The 21,448-nt window shown below is 40.8% G+C and overlaps 1 protein-coding gene across 1 annotated transcript in view; it reads right to left on the bottom strand.

Moving 5' to 3' along the window:
- The window catches only part of TAFA5 (TAFA chemokine like family member 5), a gene marked incomplete at its 3' end in the record, with an annotated part of 414,395 nt that overhangs the window by 172,354 nt on the left and 220,593 nt on the right, over positions 1 to 21,448 (bottom strand). The window lies entirely within an intron of this gene.

The raw sequence follows: 21,448 nt of genomic DNA, 5'->3' as shown, positions 1-21,448 counted from the left end.
GGGAAATCCAGCCACACTAAAACATGTTGAACTGAAAAAAAAAAAAAAAAAACCCATTATTTTTTCCCCCATCACTAATATATTTCATTCTGGGTTGCAGGAGATGTATTGCTTCCAAGGAATACAGCTGTCTTAGTAGATCATGCAAAAAAGACATAATCAGAAGTGTACTTAGATCTTGACCCCTTAGGTATTTGAACATCATGATTACGGTCCTGCATTGAGAACAGGAATTGAATGGAAATCAACGAAAAAGTGGAAGCATAAATATATGTGTAAGTGTTCCTGAGAGCATGGGTTGCCGTATTCTCCACTATCTGTAAGTCTTTATACTATTGTTACTTTCATTAAATATATGGTAAATCATATAATCCAGGTGGATCATTATATAAAACCCCCATTTCAGAGGAAAGGAACCAGTTTTACAGCACAGGGAAGGTGAATAAGGACTATATTCCGAGAAAAAAGAACAATGAAGCTTTACATCAAGATAATTTGTGAAACAAAAAGCTTGCTAGGGTATGCAAGCACTGACTATCAATAAAATGCCTATAGATAATCTTTTCTGATTTTGGACCTGTCCAGTTTTAGTTCTGCATAGGTTCATTTCAAACCAGCTGGATTATTTGTTTTTTATGATTGTTTTCAGCTGTTTATTTTGTTTAGAGATGATAATTTCTTCCAGGCATAGTGACCTCATTTTTTTGATGAACTTAAAAGAATAGGATACCTAAATATGACAGCAATTGCTATACAAAGATAAAGTCACACTACCTTTCAAGGAATTCTGTGCAGCTATTAAAAATAAGGGAAAATTGGAAAGATTTTTGAAATATTTCACAGATTTTTTTTTTTTAAAGATCATTTCTCTGTTGCCATTCTTGTTTCTATAACAGAAGAAAACTAAAAATTATTGTAGAACTGCAGCAGCTCTTCCCACATATATGAATAAATACTCCCTTGTGTCACAGGGTGCCAAGATTGCGAGTACATTGAGTACTGCAACATTGTGTACATCCACTGTTACTTGGCTTTAGATGGCCGTAAAGCATGAGAAGTATTAGTTAAGGTTATGGAGGCCCATGTCCAGAGAGAGTCAGAGAGTCATCCTGTTGTAAAGCTCTGTCTCTCATGAAGTAGAGAGTAAGTCTACAGGAGTACTTTACTCAGATGACATTTATGCTATTTTTGCTTTCTAACAATTTAATCTAGAAATGTAAGGTACAAAATGATGGCACAAAAGGAACATACTTTTTTTAAGTATGAAGTATCAAGAATTAGGATACCTTTCATTTTCAGGGAAGTTGACATAGTGACCGCTTTCAAAGATATTAATGAAAAAAAGGCCATTCATCTGTAAGCGTCTGAACACTCTACACTCCCAAGCACAGAGAAAAAATCTCAAGGCAGCAACAAGTGGAGTTTCACTGGAGCATTTCCAGTTGAGAGATTAAGAGCCACAGTCTATGGAACAGTCAGAAAGCCTCCATATTTTCAGTAGATCGTATTTATGTACTCGCAGTATACAAAGCAATTCACCTTCCAACCAGAATTAAATAATCTTGGGGGGGGGGGGGGGGGGGGAGGAAGGCAAGCATCATCACAGAACTCTGATTCATTCTAGCCTTTTCTGAAAGGCTTTCTTCCAAGAAAAAAAAAAAAAAAGTCATTTTTTATTATTTTATGGATCAAGAATAAAGATTATTTCGGAGTTACCATCATCCAGTTTTCCAAGTAAATGAGTGGGTATTTCTTTGTAGTTGCAATTGTTTTAATATATATTTTATATATAAAAATACTTTATATTTTATATATATTTATTTTATAAGTTTATCTTAGCAATTAAGACATCACTGGATGTTATTTGATTTTTGTGTTGCCAACATCTGGTTACTAAACAGAGAAAAAGTTCAGGTTCTTTAATGCTCTTCTATAGTGTTGCGCCACGTTCTTAAAATGCCAATTGATATGTCCCCTCTCTCTCCCACTGCAAGTGCACATGTTTCTATATGGAATTCTTTCAGGAAAATGGAAAGCTCCAGGAGTCTGAATTAAGTAAGTCAAACTAAACCAAAAACAAAAGCCCTCACAATCAGTAAAATTCCAAATACAACAGGATTTGGCATTTGTCTTCTAGCTTGCACCCAAGGACTTGTTTGCAGTAATTGCTGCACTCAACACCTACCTTGCTATTTTCTCAATGAAGTCCCATCGTGATCAGTTCTGACACTGTTCCCTGTGAGACTTTCATGGAAGTCTGCAGGAATCAGTGAGTTCAGGTACACATATTTAGCAAATGGCACAGGAAATAGCTCAAGGTAAAACTATTATATTTTTAAAAGTTCTTTAGTACTTACATTCTTGAAAGAAAAGAGTGTGTTATTGAAAAGTGTAAAAGTAAATGGCATTTTTTATGTGTATTACTAAGAGCCCTCTGTCAACTATATGCCATTGCTGAAAGGAGCATCGAGAAGGATTACAGAGCCCTGGGAACAGTGGTAAAGGACTCTGAAGTGCAGGCAGTTTTCTCATCAATCCTCCTGGTCAAAGGGAAGGGGTTTGAAAAGGCCAGTTGAATCTGTCGAGTCAAGAAATGGCTATAGGACTTGTGCCACAGCCAGGGCTTTGGCTACTTACACCTTGGGACTCGCTTTGAGAAATAGGTCTACTGGGGGCTGACGGGGTCCATCTGTCAGAGAAGAGGAAGAGCATCTTCGGTCCAAGGCTTGCCAAGCTTGTGAAGAGGACTTTAAACTAGAGTTGCTGGGAGAGGGGAACTGCAATCCGTCTGACTCCTACCAGTTTGATGTCAGTGCCAGCAAAAGATGCCCAGAGCCTGGAGAAGGGTCACAGGTCAGCAGGGGAGCACCTGGAGTGCAGCACAAAGGAATTCCACCCACTCGGGCCAATAAGTCAGCTCCATCGGAGCCAAACTTGAATGCCTCCATAAAAACGTTCACAGCATGGAGAGGAGATAAAGAGTACATGCCTGCAGGGCTATGATCTTGTCAGCATCACAGAGACATGGTGGGGTGGCTCCTATGACTGGAGTGTTGGAATGGAAGGATACAGGCTTTTTAGGAAGGACAGGCAGGGCAGAGGGGGAGGGGGTGTCGCCCTTTACGTGAAGGACCAGCTGGAGTGCATGGAGCTCTGCCTGGGGATGGATGAGGAGCCAACGGAGAGTTTATGGCAGGGCAGGGACAGGTAAAATTACAGTGGGGGTCTGCTACAGGTCACCTGACCAGGAATACTGAGAGGACGAGGCCCTCTATAGACAGATAGGAGCAACCTCACATTCAAAAGCCCTAGTCCTCATGGGGGACTTCAACCACCCCGATACCTGTTGGAGGGACAACACAGCAGGGCATAAGCAATCCAGGATGTTCCTGGAATGCATTGATGCTAACTTCCTTCTCCAGGTGGTAGAAGAGCCAACAAGGAGAAGTGCTATGCTGGACCATGTTCTCACCAACAAGGAGGGGCTGGTGAGGAACATGAAGCTCAAGGGCAGCCTTGGCTGCAGTGACCATGAGATGGTGGAGTTTGAGATCCTTAGGGCAGTAAGGAGGGTGCACAACAAGCTCACTACCCTGGACTTCAGGAGAGCAGACTTTGGCCTCTTTAGGGATCTGCTTGGCAGAGAACCATGGGATAAAGCCCTGGAGGGGAGAGGGGCCCAAGAAAGCTGCCTAATATTCAAGGATCACCTCCTCCAACCTCAGGAGTGATGCATCCCAACAAAGAGGAAGTCAGGCAAAATTACCAGGAGGCCTGCAAGGATGAACAAGGAGCTCTTGGACAAACTCAAAGAGAAAAAGGAAGCCTACAGAGGGTGGAATCAAGGATGGGTAGCCTGGGAGAAATACAAAGAAATTGTCCGAGAAGCCAAGAATCAAGTTAAGAAAGCTAAAGCCCAGAAAGAGGTAAATCTGGCCAGGGCCAACAGGGACAACAAGAAAAGCTTCTACAGGTATGTCAGCAAGAAAACGAAGACTAGGGAAATGTAGGCTGTCTCTGGAAGGAAATGGGAGACCCAGGACATGGACAAGGCTGAGGTACTCAACGACTTCTTTGCTTCAGTCTTCACCAGCAAGTGCAGAAGGCAAAGGCAGGGACTGGGAAAATGAGGTACTGCCCACTGTAGAAGACCAGGTTCATCTGAGGAACCTGAAGGTGCACAAATCCATGGGACCTCATAAGATGCACCCGTGGGTCCTGAGGGAACTGGATGAAGTTGCTAAGTCACTATCCATCATATTTGAGAAATCATGGCAGTTTGGTGAGGTTCCTGCCGACTGGAAAAGGGGAAACATACTCCCCCTTTTTAAAACGGGAAAGAAGGAAGACTCAGGGAACTACAGGCCAGTCAGTCTCACCTCAGTGCCCGGCAAGATCATGGAGCAGATCCTCTTGGAAACTATGCTAATGCACATGGAAAATAAGGAGGTGATTGGCGGTGGCCAACTAAAGGCAAATTGTGTCTGGCAAATTTGGTGGTCTCTGCAATGGGGTTACAGCGTTGGTGGATAAGGGAAGAGCAACTGACATCATCCACCTGGTACTTCTGCAAAGCATTTGACATTAACCCACATGACATCCTGGTCTCTAAACTGCATCAAAAGAAGCGTGGCCAGCAAGTCGAGGGAGGTGACTCTGACCCTCTGCTACACTCCGGTGAGACCCCACCTGGAGTACTGTGTCCAGCTCTGGAGCCCTCAAGGTAAGAAGGACATGGACCTGTTGGAACAGGTCCAGAGGAGGGCCATGAAGATGATGCAAGGGCTGGAGCACCTCTCCTCTGAGGAGAGGCTGAGAGAGCTGGGGTTGTTCAGCCTGGAGAAGAGAAGACTCCGGGGACACCTTATAGCAGCCTTCTAGTACTTAGAAGGTGCTTACAGGAAAGATGGAGAGGGACTCTTTATCAGGGAGTGTAGTGATAGGATGAGGGGTAACAGTTTTAAACTGAAAGAGGGTAGATTTAGATTAGATATTAGGAAGAATTTCTTTCCTGTGAGGCTAGTGAGGCACTGGAGCAGGTTGCCCAGGGAAATTGTGAACGCCCCATCCCTGGAGGTGTTCAAGAGCAGGTTGGATGGGGATTTCAGTAACCTGGTCTAATGGAAGGTGTGGGTTCGAGTCTCTCCATGGCAGGGAAATTAGAGCTAGATGATCTTTAAGGTCCCTTCCAATCCAAACCATTCTATGATTCTATGAAAGAATAAAGCTTTTGAAAGGTCTGCATTGTCTGTCATAGGTAAAACCCTCAAATAGCAAATGCTTTTGTATTACATGGACAGTACTTGCGATAATATTTTAATTTTCTGTGGAGGAAAATATTGCTGTTCTCTAATAGAAAATAAAATCTGCCTTATCTACAATGATTACAGCAAGCACATTATAGATATTATGGATTTTTAATTTATTCATGCTGAAAAGCTGAAGACTTTCCTTCAAATTAATTTAAAAAAATAAAATCAGATGATGAACTCATGGTATCGGTGGGTACAATGAAAATAAAACTTGATCTAAATATATGAGTCTTCTTTTCATGGTTTTAGATTTCATGCTCATCCAGAAAATCTACTTCTGAATTGTACATGCAGGCTTATATTATAGTTCCAGTGAACAATTTTTCCATGCATCACCAATTTGATGCCTAGCAACACAAACTCTTTTAGTTCAAAATGCATCAAGTTAGATATTATTAAAAATCTTGGCTAGATTCAGATACTCTTTTGTCAGTGAACACAATGCAGGAGTTGTTTCAAAATCAGATCATAGGAATATATTCAGTAGTTTTCTATTACAATACTGAAGTCTTTCTGACAACAGAGCCATGCCAACTCCTGAGCAGGGCTGAACATTGACAATTCCTAATGAAAAAAGGGGGAATTTAAGTCCTTAGTGTCGCTCATGATTTGCAGTTTGACACTAACTTGAATAACAAATATTTAAACATATTTCAATTAAAAAAATAAAAAGCATATATTTAAGTGGAATTTGAATTTTTTTATATGTCCTTTCCCAAAGAAAATGTCCTGAAAGAAGATCTCTTACACTGAACATCAACCACTTTTAGACAGTCCTATTACCTTTTCTTTTTCAATTTTAGTTTAGAATGAGCGAGATTATGGCAAGGAATTGGTTTGCCCCAAAGAACCACACTCACTTATAAGCTAAATAGCAAAATTTGTGGAAATCCAACTAGTATAAAATAAGAAAGAGCAACTACAACAAAGCTTCTGAAAAAAAACAACAAAACAAACATCTGTAATCTAAAGTAACAGACCAGAATTGGCTCAGCTTCTGTAACTAAGAATGGGAAAAGACTGTTCAAATGAATCAGCACAACTTCAGAATAACTATCAAATAAGAACATTGTTTCGATATTAATTTATGCAATACAAGGGCATTTCAATTTTTCAATAGAATATGTTCTTGGAAATATTTCCCTTTTTTGTTGCTAAAGTCATTGACATCGAAAGCATTTGTTTCCAAGATGCTTCATTTATCATTTAGGACTTTGTATCTTTCTATTGAAACAAACGTTGTGGTTGTTTAAGTAACAGACTACACAAAGCAATTCGTCATGCTAGTACAGTTAGAAAACCTGATAAATAGTCTTTACCAGTTTTTCTTGAGGGTATGATTATGCTGTCAGTAGAAGAAGACAGGGCCAACGTCACTGTCTGAAACAAAAAGTAACTAATTTGGATAATCCTACTTTACTGGTGTAACCCATAGTAAACTAAAAAGCAGCATACCAAATTTTTCAAAACTCAAAACTTTTGCAGAGGTTTACTTCATTACAGGTTCAGAGCTGTATTTGGCTGGAATCAACCTTACCATGGGACCTCTGTAGCTTCCCAACCTTAAAAGGAGTGATTTTGGATTTTAGTGGTATAAAAGAAGAAATTTGGCTCAAAAGATGTGTTTTTAATGCTCATTTTATGATGGAAAACTCAGTGTAGAACCCAGTTAAGTAAAACTTATGAATAATAATAAAAAAAAGCAAACCCACATGATTAATGCCTTCTCTTTTTAAGAGTTAGTTTAAGTATTTTCAGAGTTCCACCACAATGAAACAGTACATTATGTCCCCTTAGTAATTACTAATCTTATTGCAATTTTCAGACTACCACTTAGCCATCTCAAGCACATAAACAGCACAGACATTAGGAGGATAGGAAAACAGCTTTCAGCCCTTCCATTCTGAAATAAGCAGTAAATTTTAATTAAGATAGATCCTACTCTTCTAAATAGTTGCACAGGAAAGAAAATAGAGTCTGTGGAGATTCAAGATACATTCAGAACCCATTTTGAGATTTCTTTTTTTCCCAGATAAGACTAATGCCCTAACTTATTGCACCTGATATTGCTGTTGTACGTAATTGCTTAATATTTTGTTGTATAATTATGAATCATTTCCCCTATATCTTACTACTAAAAACATAACAGAAAAATAAATGTAAAACCAAAGTTCAGTAAAAATAAACTTCAAGATTTAAGTTTCTGAAAGCAATTCTCAAATAGAATTGGTACAAAGAGGAATTCCAGACCAGAAAAGGCTTGAAAAATCAAGCCGAGGCTGTATAAAGAAATGTGTAAGCAAGGCATTTATGTATATGAACCCACTTCTAAATAAATTTTCCTATTTGATACACTACTTAAAAAAGTAATTCATACTGATCCTATGGTTGTAGGACATGGCAATGTCATTTCGTGAATTCTTATGCAATCTCAGGTCAAAACCGACACATTTGATGTGCTGCATTTTCCCAAAAAAAAAAAAAAAAAGAAAACCATGGCTGAAGTACAGTATTGAAAGACAAATTTATGTCAGGGCCATGAGGGCTACAATAGGCCTCACTGTCCCTGTCTGGCACACCGTGCCCACAGCCCAGGACCCCATTCCACCCCAGGGCCACCATCCCCTGCCCTAGCAAGGCCGCAGCAGGGCCGGTCCCCAGCTCCCCACAGCCCTGCCCTGCCTGGCCTTGGGCCCCGTGAGTCAGGCCCACTGCCTGGCCCGGCCTTGGCCTGGGCCCAGGGAGGTGACAGGTGCCTGGGGCTGGGGCTGCCCCGCTGCCTCCCTGGCTGCCAGGCCCTGCCCTGCCAGGTCTCCTGCGGAGGTTCTCGCTGATTCCAGCACGAAGGCTGGAAACCCATCAAGTGGCAGCACCAGGAGAGCCAGTGACCCTTGCACCCCTCGTTTCAGCGACAGAGATCACAGCTTCCATCTTTGACAGATGTCTTTAGTGCATATGCACAAAAAAATCAACCAAATGAATCCATTAACATTATAAATATCCCCCCTAGCCTAGTAATTCCCAGGGTTTTGTATCAAGTTTCCATGTCTCTTTTTGGACAGCCACCTAAAAGCAGATCTTACAAATAAGGATTTCGGTTTTGATAGCACTTGAATCCTTCCTCTTTAAGTAAGTTCTGCCACTGTGTATGTCAGTGTGAGCTGCAAATAGCTACATGGAGCTCCTCCAAGGAGGACCTGCAGCTCCGAGGGCCTCCTGTTCACTCCTCATCATGCAGGTTTAGTTAATTGCTTCTGGAGGCCTCTGTTGGTTACAAAAAGGAAATAACTGCATGAATTCAGGATTAAAAAAAAAGCTATGCTTATTTGCTTAAGTCGGGAAGTGGCTGTCACTCTATTTCTTTCCTAAAAATATTTAAAACTGTTAAAAAAAAGAATGATGAAAAACACCCTTCCATGTCTTTACCAGCCTCTACATGTAAAATAAACCTAGTCTGTTTATAAAACAAACAGAATAGCCATAGGGGGAAAGATGTTATTGGAGGGATGCTGATATTTCTCTTGAGAAAGACAGGAATAAAAAGCACAGGTTTGTCTAAAAAGCTACTGACATTTGTTGGAGCCAGAAGCTGTATGTCGGGAAGGAACAAGTCTGTTGTGTTAGCAAAATATGTCACTGCAGGGAGCATGAAATCAGTCTGAAGGAACATGTAGATAAAGCACATATCAGAAGTAGATATTATGTAGCAGCACAAGTAAACAGTGTTTTTAACTTCTCAGGCTTTCCTTTTTGCAATCAAAATAATTGTTATTCTAGAATGACTTGACTGTTATTCTAGAATAGCTTGAAAACAATTTACATATGTAACACTTTAAAAAGTCATCATACAAGTGCCTTTCCTACTGGTATCAAGATCTGCACTGCAAGATCCTGGGTTCAACAGCAGATTTGGGGTAAATTTTGGTCCATTAGGGGTCATGTGGGAAAGGAGAATTGGCATGCTGAAATTTTGTTTTGTTAGATCCTGTCAATACACCTTAGTCTTTAAATTGCAGAAATAATAACCCAAACTTCTAATTATCATCCACCAGGAAGTAAGTTATATCCCATGCAAAAAGAACTGTGTCATTACTTCATACTTGTGGCAGGTTTGAAAACCTGGAGGCCAAAGTACGCAGCTGAAAACAACTGCTACTAAACAATATCAGCCCTGTTAACAAGTCTTATCCTAACCCATACCTATGAATGAATAAAAAATTCAGATTATGGACATTTTCTATCATTTTTGTAGGACAAATGTGATCATATTAAATCATCCACTGTACTCTTAGCAAATCTAAATAATTTATTTAAAATAAAGCCTGTTTATTTTGACTACTGCCTGTAACACTACTCTACCCTTTTTGCAAAAGCCTATGGCACAAAAATCCATTTTCTTTCCAGTGATGGTACTGTGATGCAGTTGGTTTTTTGGTAGTCTAGATGGCAGGTTTACCCTGAAATTAAGAGATAACAGAGAAAGTGTTCTAGTAGTTAGTATCATTCTTTTGCCATTTTTTTCATGGAAAGAGTCCATAAACATTCTCCATACAAAATATAGTCTCTCCAGACTTTGTACTCTGTAGTACTGCACTTACTGAGAACATATAGGTACAACAGCTCACACATAATCACAGAGAAATATATCCTTGTCTTAGTAATACTGCAAAAGTAAACACTGAAAAACGAGGCACTGAAGTAGCACAGTACTCATATCCAAGAAGGAAACAAATGTCAACAATTTTGAATGTCCTACTACACCTGAGAAGAAATAATCCCATTGAATAATATATGCCACTAATTAAAAGTATTATGGGTGAACCCAAACCAGGGTTTGATACTGAGCATCTTGAGCAAATGATCTTCAAGTCCAAAGCTTCAACAGGCAGAATTTGCACCTCTTGTAGGGTCTCTCTCTCTGCAGGAACTGTAAAGGAAGTTTATGGAGCACAGGTTCAATTAATCTGGGTGCTAGCATGAATTCTCAAATCAAGTACATCATAAGGACCAGAACAGAATAGCATGTGTCTGCTGTGTCTGCTGTTTCTTCTTGCTTAGCTCTCAGAGTTTCATTACTGAGCTCACAAGAACAGTGTAATGTTCCTCAGCGGTACTTCCCTCTCTGTGTTTACTGCATGGAGCAATGAAGTCCCTCATTTAGGTGCTATTCTGAGCACACGGCTAGATTTAGGACACAAGCCCCACTACTTCAGGTACATCACCAGGGTTTTAGAAAATTACATTATCTTAAAAGTTAAAAAGTACAGATGTAGTATGCTAAACAAATATATCCTTTCCGTTAGACTAATACAAAACTTCACCATCAACTAGAGGAAGTGAACTTGACAGGCTCCTTAACTGATGGATTTGAGTGATGGCTTTCATTTTAAAGGTTTGTCTGGGAACAGTGCTTTACGCAAGTGTGACAGAGAAGCATGAGTATGCTGGCTATTATTCTCAGCTGTTCTACAGACTTGGAGGAAGGATTTTCTATCTGGGCCAGCTTCACTTCTGCATTTTCCATTTTTATCCGTTTTGCTCAAAATGACTTATGAAACAGGTGCATGCTGAAACTAAAAGTTTTCATGGATGAAATCCATGATTTTTATATCCTCGTTTCTAGTCCTCCGAGAAGATAACCATTTATGGAATAAGATTTTTTTCTGCACAACTCAGGAGGGAGACAGCAAAAGAGGTTTTAAGTTGCTCACATATATCCAAGGCTGCCCAAAGACAGTGCAGTGAACAAGGACTACAGTCATCCCACCCACCTTTAAATATCAGTAAAGGGCTCAAGATTAGAGAGATACACAATGCCTCTTCCTGTGTCCCATTTATCAGGAACAATGTCTTCCATTTACATGTCTAAGTGCTCAATCATTGCATACTCACATCATCCATTTCACCTCTACACATTATAGAGGGACTTAAGCTCAAAGAAAACGTCATGTATGTTCACACCAGATGTAGAACTAATCTCAAGATACTGAAAAGCTGAAAACATTTTAAGTGTACAAATCCATTCTGCGCTAGACTTAGCAGCTGTAAAATAGACACAAACTATCAAAAGAAGCAAAACTTCAAGGTATGTGTTCATACCATAGAAGGCAATGTTAAAAAGTCTTTACACTGATGACCTTTTAAAAAACTTTAAATTAACCTTTTTTATTATTATTATTCCCTTTATAACAAGGTCCATTTTTTTATGTTCTGCTTATCAGTTTTACTAGCTAATAAAAAGTTAAATTATGCTATCAATTTCCCAATGAATGCCTAATAAATAATACTTCCTCAGATCAAGGTCCTTAATAAAAAGGAACAAAAATGAGGCCTGTCACTGTTTTACTCAGCATTTTGATGAACTAAGTTTATTGTTACTCATGGTGTACCATCCTGAGATATGTTTCCTAAGACATGGAATAGACTGTAGTTAACAGTTTTCTGAACACAAAAAATGTGTACTTAGATAAACACACACACATATATGCATACACATAGACTTCACAGAAGGATGTGTTGTACTACATGACCTTGAAGTTGAAGATTATTCAGAATGTATTGCTTCTCATATTGATCATAAGTTATAAGCAATTTTCCAAGATCCTTCTCAATAGCTATTATACTAATACCACAGAGTGAATCAGTAAGTCTGCTCTCTATTATACCATAATCAATGGATGCAATATTTTTTCTTTACAATATATAACTTTTAGTCCAACCCAGAGAAAAAAAAAATCAAAGTAGAAGCCTACGCTGTAAGAAGAATTCCCACTGATCTCTAAGGGAATGCCATATGGAAAAAAAAAAAAAAAAAAAAAAGTCAGGTCCGAGTCTGGCATTGGCTACAGTTTGCCTTCTTTGTTCTCACCTACTTGCTAGAACTTTAACACCACGATATTGACTGTAGTGAATATTTCAGTGTTCTGACTGTGTCTGGTGGATGACACTAAATTATCCTCTCAAATTTGGGATTAAGTGTATCATAAACCATCATAAACTACATTCCATCTCTCATCAGCTAAGTCTCTATGAAGAAAAAATAAGCGGATATGAGATCTGATCAGCTCCATGGGTCACACTGAAGCAGCACTGAGCAGAAGTTCTCTGGTGCAGAGGACCACATGAAAGCTGTCAAGTTAAAGACCACTGAGCATGCGCTAAGTGCTGCTCCTCCTCCAGAGGAAATGCCAAAGGAGAACCCTTAACATTATGGAAAAGCATTAACATTTCCTGCCTTCCTTTTGTTGAATATACTGAAGTTGTTTAGCTCAGTGATACTGACACTGTGTTTCTTTGGTAGTGGGATGTAGGCAGGAGAAAGTATGAGATTCATGGACAGGAGAATGATCCCACAGGGATGAAAGCAGCAAAGAGAGATTTATTGAATGAATGTTTGCACTCACCAGATGTAATAAAACTTGAATGATATCAAGCAATGCATGTACATATATGAGATATACATAGGCATGTTGACCACTTATGGTCTGCCCTTCTTATTTTAATTTTCCCACTGGCAATATAACAGCTCGAATGAAAACTGAGGATAAGCTGATAGGAATCAGAACAGAAAAGCTGGCAATAAATATTTCATTAAAAAAGGGTTTCTGAAAGGCCATATAACCTTTTGTCTAAATGCTTCAAATCCAAAATGTATCAGGTTCAAACAAAATAAAGTTATTTTAATTAGGTATAGGTAATCTGAATTTATACAGCAACTGTTAAAGGGAGAGTCATTATGACACTAAGACAAATCCAATCATTCAGACCAAAGATTGGGTAGGGTATCTCTAGAGAAAATAGGCCAACACAAGCGTGCATTACCTAAGGGACAACTAAGGGTAGTGAACTGAATGATTAATCACAGCTGTAACTACACATCACATTATTTGTGTGTATGTCGATGCACACACACGTGTAGTTTGGTCTCATGCTGGGGAGGGTAACAGCAGAGGGAGACAGTCATTTTGCAATCAAGAGAACATCACTTAACCTCATTGCAAGAGAAACATGAGCATGGTTATATACAGAAAGCAGTGATTGTGTTATTATCATTAAGAGGAAGGAATGTATTAAATAACAATTACACAGTCTTGGTTTAAATGGCAATCAAAAGCCAAGGATTCAGTTTCTGATGTTGCCATATATCCTCTGTACTGGCTAGCCATTCTGCTCTTGTTAACAGGAGGATACAGCACTATTTTCAGTGAAACTACACCACCATCAAACTCACAGTAGCCCAGAGCTGAAGCCATGAGAATTGTAGTATTAATAAAAATTCAGTTCTTCTAATCTGCTGAAATCTAGTGAATTAAAGAACTACAATCCTTCTCTAGTCTTAAGTGAAAACAGTTGTACATCTTCCATACGACACGAATCTTTGCACCATGACTAATCCTGATCCCAATAAAATCAATGGAAGTTTTACCACTAACTTCAGCAACAGCAAATTCAACAGAATAATGAGAAAGTCTTCACAATCCCACCAACAGTCCTATAGCAAATTTGTGTTGCATCTTAAACAACTGTGATTCTGAGCAAGGACATTTGTAAAATGAATACTTATCTAAGTGAAAGCTCTATTTCAAGAACCATTCACTTTGTATGACTTTGTATGTACCACAAGTCATGGCAGCAGCTCTAAACAAAGGTGCTCCGGGATCAGGAAGCAGAGGCAGATGCAAAGCCAAAGGCATACTCCATCAGCATTGTACTTGGCTATAACAACTCTATGGGATCTCTATCTTTTTTTGACTAGATGACCTCCAGGCACCCATTCCAACCTAAATCATTCTATGATTAAACGATTCAAATAATGTACCAGTATACACTAGTGTACACTGTGTGTATGCACTAGTACACACCATGTCTATACTCTTGTATACACAGCTGCTTGCTTATGGCTATTGATGCTTTTGTCTTTAAAATATATTAATTTGATTCACCACTTCTATTCTAGCAATTTCAAGTAGACAGTTTCTTTTTTCTACTGCTTCCCGATTTCATATATTAATATCAATTTGCCGTAACAGAACTGCTCTGTTGATATGAGATAAGCTTATTCCAATACCATTCCATTTAATACCTGAATTCTGATATCTTCAATCAAACAAAGCTGGTCACTGCTGGAAAAGCAAATTCAGTAAAAGGTCCAAAGACCTTAATAAGAGTAAAGTGTATACATAAATTATTTCTGACTATGTAAAACTCCTTAAGAGAATATAAAACTACATGTATTATAGAAATAGTGTATACATATAATACCTATATGTATAATGTATAATATAGATTGTGTATACTTTAAAACTGTTAGGATATATTCCATACTTTGAAACTTCAGAGATAATAGAATCACAGAATAGCTTGGTCATCTACTCCAAACGCCCCTGCAATAAGCAGGGACATCTTCAACTAGATCAGGCTGCTCAGAGGCCCCTCCAACCTGACCTTCAATGTTTCTAGGGATGGGGCATCTACCACCTCTCTGGGCAACCTGTTCCAGTGTTTCACCACCCTCATCATAAAAAAATTTCTTCCTTATATCTAGTCTAAATCTACCCTCTTTTAGTTTGAAACCATTACCCCTTGTTCTATTGTAACAGGCCCTGCTAAAAGTTTTTCCCCATCTTTCTTATAAGCCTCCTTTAAGTACCAGAAGACTGTTACAAGGTTTGCCCAGACCTACCTCTTCTCCAGGCTGAAGAACCCCAACTCTCTCAGCCTGTGCTCATAGAAGGGGTACTACAGCCCTCTGATCATTTTTGTGGCCCTCCTCTGGACCTGCTCCAACAGGTTTTTCCTGTGCTGAGGACTCCAGAGCTGGATACAGTACTCCAGGTGGGGTCTCACCAGAGAGGAGTGGAGGGGTAGAATCACCTCCCTCGACCTGCTGGCCATGCTTCTTTTGATGCAGCCGAGGTTATGGTTGGCTTTCTGGGCTGCGAGCGCACATTGTCTGCTCACGTACAGCTTTTCATCCACCAGTACCCCCAAGTCCTTCTCAGCAGGGCTGCTCTCAATCCTTTCATGCCCCAGCCTATATTGAAAACAGGGGTTACCCTGACCCAGCTGCAGGACCTTGCACTTGGTCTTGTTCAAACTCATGAGGTTCACATAGGCCCACTTTTCAACCTTGTCCAGGTCCCTCCAGATGGCATCCTGTCCCTCAAGCATGTCAACTGCACCACTCAGCTTGTTATCATCTGCACACCTGCCAAGGGTGCACTCGATCCTACTGTCTATGTCATTTATGAAGATATTGAACAGTACTGGTCCCAGTAAAGAACCCTGAGGGACACCACTCGTCACCGATCGCCATCTGGACATTGAGCCATTGACCACTACCCTCTGGAAGCAATCATCCAACCAATTCCTCATCCACCAAACAGTCCACCCATCAAATCCATACCTCTCCAATTTAGAGAGAAGGATGTTGTGGAGGACTGTGTCAAAGGCCTTAGAGAAGTCCAAATAGATGACATCTGTAGCTCTTCCCTTGTCCACTGAGGTAGAAACTTCATCATAGAAGGCTGCTAGGTTGGTCTGGCAGGACTTACCCTTTGTGAAGCCATGCTGGCTGTCTCAAATCACATCCCTGTCCTCCATGTGCCTTAGCATAGCTTCTAGGAGGATCTGTTCCATGATCTTCCCAGGCACAGAGGTGAGGCTGACAAGTCGGTAGTTCCCAGGGTCCCCCTTTCTACCCTTTTTGAAAATGGGTGCTATGGTTCCCTTTTTCCATTCACCAGGGACTTCACCTGACTGCCATGACTTTTCAAATCTCATGGAGAGTGGTTTGGTAACTACATCAGTCAATTCCCTCAGGACTCTGGGATGTATCTCATCAGGTCACATAGGCTTATATGTGTTCAGGTTCCTCAGGTGGTCATGAACCCAGTCTTCTATTATAGTGGGACAGACTTTTCTCCCACTGTCCCCGTCCACTCAAAATGTGCGGGAAGAGAGATTGCCAGTGAAGACTGAGGCAAAAAAGTTGTTGAATACCTCAGCCTTCTCCTTGTCTGTTATTACCAGTTTGCCAGTCTTGCTCATCAGAGGGGGGTATGCTTTCTTTGACCTTCCTTTTCTGGCTGGCATACCTGTAGAAGCCCTTTGTATTATTCTTTGCATCACTCACCAAGTTCAGCTCCACCTGTGCCTTGGCCTTCCTGATCCCATCCCTACACAACCATGTCCCTATACTCTTCCCAGGATACCTGTCCCTGCATCTATTGCCTGTGCATTTCCTTCTTGCCCTTTAGTTTTATCAGTGGTCTCAACTCAGCCATGCCTGTCTCTTGCCTTCCTTTCCCGATTTCTTACACCTGCGGATTGAGAGCTTTCGCACTCTGTGGAAAGTGTCCTTAAAGTTCTGCCAGCTCTGTTCCGCTCCCTTGTCCCTGAGGGCAGTTTCCCAGGGAGCCCTGTTGACTAACCCCTTGAAGAGCTGGAATTTTGCTTTCCTAAAATTCAGGGTCCTGACTTTACTCTTTGCCTGACCCATATTCCTCAGGACTGCAAACTCCACCAGTGCATGATCACTGCAGCCCAGGCTGCCTCCAATCTTGATGTCATCGATTAGCTCACTTGTGTTGGTGACCATCAGGTCAAGTATCACATCCCCTCTGGTGGGACTGTCTATTAGCTGTCTTAAGAAGTTATCTTTGATGCATTCTAGGAGTCTCCTGGATAGCCTACAGCTCACCGTGCTATTTCTCCAGCAGATGTTGGGGTGGTTGAAGTCCCCCAGCCTGTGAGTGTGATGCCTCCTGTAGCTGGAGTAAGAAGGCTTCCTCAATAGGCTCCCCTTGATCAGGCGGCCTGTAGTAAACATGAGCCACAGGGTTCCCTTTGTAGCTTCAGTTTCTAACTCTTACCTTTTTTTTTTTTTAATTTTTTTTTATTATTATTAATTAAATAATAGTAATGAATTTAATACTTAAAAAAAAAAAATCACTTTTTTAACACCAGCTGTCACTGCCTGCCTTGACCAGCTGGATCCATCCCGTAAGGGACCTGGTGCCCAGGAGAGGTGGCCATTGGATGAGTCTGGCTTGTGCTCTGCTGGCTTGTGCTCCAAGGAGGCATCAAGGTCTGGCTTGATCACATCTCCAATGATCTAGAATGGTGAGAGCAGCTCCTGGTTATCCTTTGGGAAGTCCTCCTTGCCCATGAGCACAGACAGCTGCTTGTCCTGCTGGCCCTTGCATATGCAGATTTCCTTGCCCAAGAGATCGATCACGCTGTATTTTTTGGAGAGCAGGAGGGGCTGGAGGTGCTGGGGTGGGGCTGGAGCTGCAGGAGTGGGGCTGGAGGCACTGGCAGCACTGGAGCAGGTTGGTGACAGTGCGCCGTCTTCTGCAGCTCCACTGCATTGTGGGGTACCTGCATTTGGCCACAGGCTCCCTGTGACCATGCTGCTGGTTTTGCTCCAGTTGAGGATGGCAAGGGGGTGCCTGGTAAGGCAGGGGGGCAGTGTTGGAGGTGCTGCTGCAGCCCCAGGGCACAGCCAGCTCTTGCGAAGGAGACATGGCCCTGGGATCAATGTCAGGGGGAATCTTGAACCCTGGGCTGTTGGCAAGAGGGTTCCTATCGCCTACTTCTTGTGTGCTTGCCTACTTCTCAGGTGTCACTGGTGCTCTCTGTGTCCCTGCTTACATGCTCAGGGAGCCAGGCTGTGTTCCTGGAGTTCCCTTGCTGGTCACGGGCTCAGGCTTTGCCTCTGGTCCCTTTGACCCCAGTGCTGAGCTTGCCCTGCCCTGGGTGTCCATGTCTGCCTGGGGGGGCTCAGCAGGGGCAGACTGACCCCAACTGCCCTCCTCCTCCAGGGCCAGGCAGAGGCTCAGCCTCTCCTTCAGTCTTTTCACATCACTGTCCAACATAATCTGGTCGTGGAGGCCCAGCAACCAGCCGGCAACATCCTGGAGTTTCCCCAAGTCAAGCACCTCCTGGATCATCTGGATGTCCTCTCCCATGCAGGACTGCGCTGCCATCATCCCACTGATCTCCCTGAGGAGATCCTGCGAGAAAGCCATGGCCATTCATCACATCTTCAACAGCCAAGAAGGCACAGCAGCTCCCCAGAGACCCCCCCCTGTGCCTGGAAGCCCCATTGCACAACCCAAGTCAGCAGGGACAGACCCAGCCCTGCCTGCCCCTGCCAGGCTCTGTGCAAGGCTGCTACAACCCCCTCAGCCGCAGCCTGGCCCGCGAGGGCAGCAGCTACCGCCGCTGTTTGATGACATAACTGAAATCTGCAGTAGCATCCAACCAGAACACACAACTAAAATTATTGCTTAAGTAGCAAATACACACATATATGTGTACTTGTGTGTACGTATATACGTATGCATATGCATGTGTGTGTTTACATATGCTTTATGGATGTATTACAGATGAATCTACTAGGAAAGAAGAGTAAACTGTGGATGAAATATATAGATTGTGAAAGGATGTTTTGATGTGCACATATTGCACCAAGTTGATATGTATGGATGGCTCATATAAACCTTATGCACAAAAATATATATATTGCTACTAACTCACATTTTCCATTGAGATCAGCAATACTATTTCCCATTCAATGTGCCCAGTTGTAAATGGCCACACAAACACAAAGCAGTGAAGAACCAGGCCTTTGAACTGCACGGAAGGGGAAATCTGGCTCCATTCTCAACAACGAATATTTAATGGTTCCCTGTCCCACTTACGTCTGACAACCCTTCCTACCAATTATCCTTTTCACCAACTCTAGCAATAAAGACAAGAATAAAAGATCATGACTGGACTGGTTGCTTAACCCTTCACATAAACCTCTGCACAGTCAAGCAAATGCTATAAAGTCAGAACGTTTTTTCTCCTCCTTTTTAATACGATCACATAACTGATATGTTGCCTCCTACGCAGCAAGAGTTTCATAGTGATTACTGAGTTTGTATATACAATCTTAGACACATAAATACACGCCCATATGCAGAAACACACAGAGGTGCATATCATACCCTATCATATCCTGGGATAAGAAATGTATTAAGCTTTTTTGCCTTCTGCTTATTAGAAAAAATCATTGATAGTAGTTACTGTGCGATCAGTGCGCAACCGGAAAAAAAAAAAAAAATCAGTAAAAAAGAGAAACCCCTCAAGATATCCAGGCAACCAATCCTTTCCACATTGTAACAGCTCTCTTGAGCGAAGAGACTTCCTTGGAGTTGGTGAAAAATTAGCATCTTTGCCAAAGTCGCTTGGTGAGAAAGGACACAGATTTTTTGATATTTCAGACCCGAACCCAAAGAAGTAGAACCAGCAAAACATAAAAGAAAATAAATCTATTTAATAATCTGATTAGTTTTTACCTTCCATTTTTCCAGTGATGGAGCTGTACCCAGTGACAGTGTAAACATTTTACTTTGCACAATGTAAGAACCACAATAGAAGAGTGTAATTAGTGCTGGAAAGACATTCTCAAGGAAGTACTTTGATTTCAAAAGACCGTTGGAGTGATTGTCACCCCTGCTGTGCTTGGATTCTCTCTTGATGTGCATAAAGTGTGAATGCAGAACGCATTATTATGAAACTCACTCATCCTTGTATTTGTGTGCTCATTGCTTTTGCCATCTTGTGGTGACCAAAAATAGAAACCTACAGAGCACCATATAATTCACACCAGAATAATGCTGCTGCATTTTTTAATGAATTCTTCGGTGCACATGCTGAAGATCTACAACTCAAACCATGCTCTGCATTTTGGCATTTATCTAACAAATATACATACATTTTCCTTTTAAGATGAGCTCACTGAAAAAATTCAAACCATATTCTAAACACTTAAAATAAGCGCAAGCATTAAATGATTTAATACTATAATTGTCCTCCAAAGGGTTTTATCAAAATAAATATGGGATCTTTTTTTAAAGGAAGTAAAGCACTTCTATACTCTAAGCTCATACAAAGGCAATGCCTTTATAAAAATTGCCATGTAACCCAACTACAGAACATTTTAATGTGTGATAAAAGAAATTGGATTTGGACTCCATAAACCAGTCAATAATTATTTATGGAACAGAGCCATTTGCAGGCTTTAGTTTGTGGTTCCTTCTTTAAATTATCAAGGAAAGCAATGAATATAAAGTATCTACTCCTCTTAACTTTAACTTTTAAAAGAAGTAGCACATTTTTGAGTTAGTGGTCCCAAGGGAGAGAAGATGAGGCCTTCTGTTGCTAAGCAAGAGTTTGCCAGTTATTTCAAGCTTTAGCTGAGTACAAGCAATAATCACTACTGCCTGAAATATATTGGAATGAAAGTACATGGGACCATTCATGACACTTCATCAGCATGCAGGAGGCAAACAGAGTGACTGCAGTGATTGAATACAGGCTCAGACTACTGGCTTTAATCTCCATCTCATTCATTCAGCCTTTACTTTTGGCACAGCTGTATGATAAACACTCTGACATTCTTCCTTGCCCACCCTCCTTTGGAATCCCATGATTGCTGTGTGCATGTTTGTTACATATTTAAGGTAGTCAGTCCTCCCTCCCCAACACTCCCCCCTCCCCCCTCAAAAAAAAAAGAAGGCAATAAACATTTAGATATGAGTAAACTACAGGTTTACTACTCTTCCTATCAAAGCACCATTAGTTTACTGAAGGGGAACTACATCTTCTTCACTTTGCCTCTGCAGACATCTTAAAACAAAACAAGGTAAAGTTATAATTAATACTAATTCTTTCTACTACCTTCTGTGCAAAATTGCATATATGCAGCGAATGCATATGTTTATAATAAAGTATAACATTATTGCTGATGTTAACAAAATTCTGACGTTAAAGAAATTACAGTTCATTACTCAGTATTGGAATTTGTTTTGGGTTTTGGTTTTTTTTTTTTTTAGTTTTGTGTTTTTTTTTTTTATTTTTGCTGTATTTTTTTTTGTTTTGTGGCTGTTTTTTGTTTATTTTTCCTGTGTATCATTCACCTTCTCGCCAAGAAGAGGTCATATGCTGTTCTATATCACCAGTTCTCTGAATTTTCCTTGGCTTTACACCCAGCAGGTACTAAGGGTACTGAATAGCTTAGGGTCTAACTGGTAGCTTTAACACACTATTGTAAAGTTACTGGACTTACATATGTAAGCAGTAGC

This window comes from Vanellus vanellus, assembly GCF_965231255.1.
Source record: "Vanellus vanellus genome assembly, chromosome: 1".
NCBI lineage: Eukaryota > Metazoa > Chordata > Aves > Charadriiformes > Charadriidae > Vanellus > Vanellus vanellus.
Note: the sequence above shows the minus strand (reverse complement) of the source record. Positions and strands in the feature narration are given on the sequence as shown.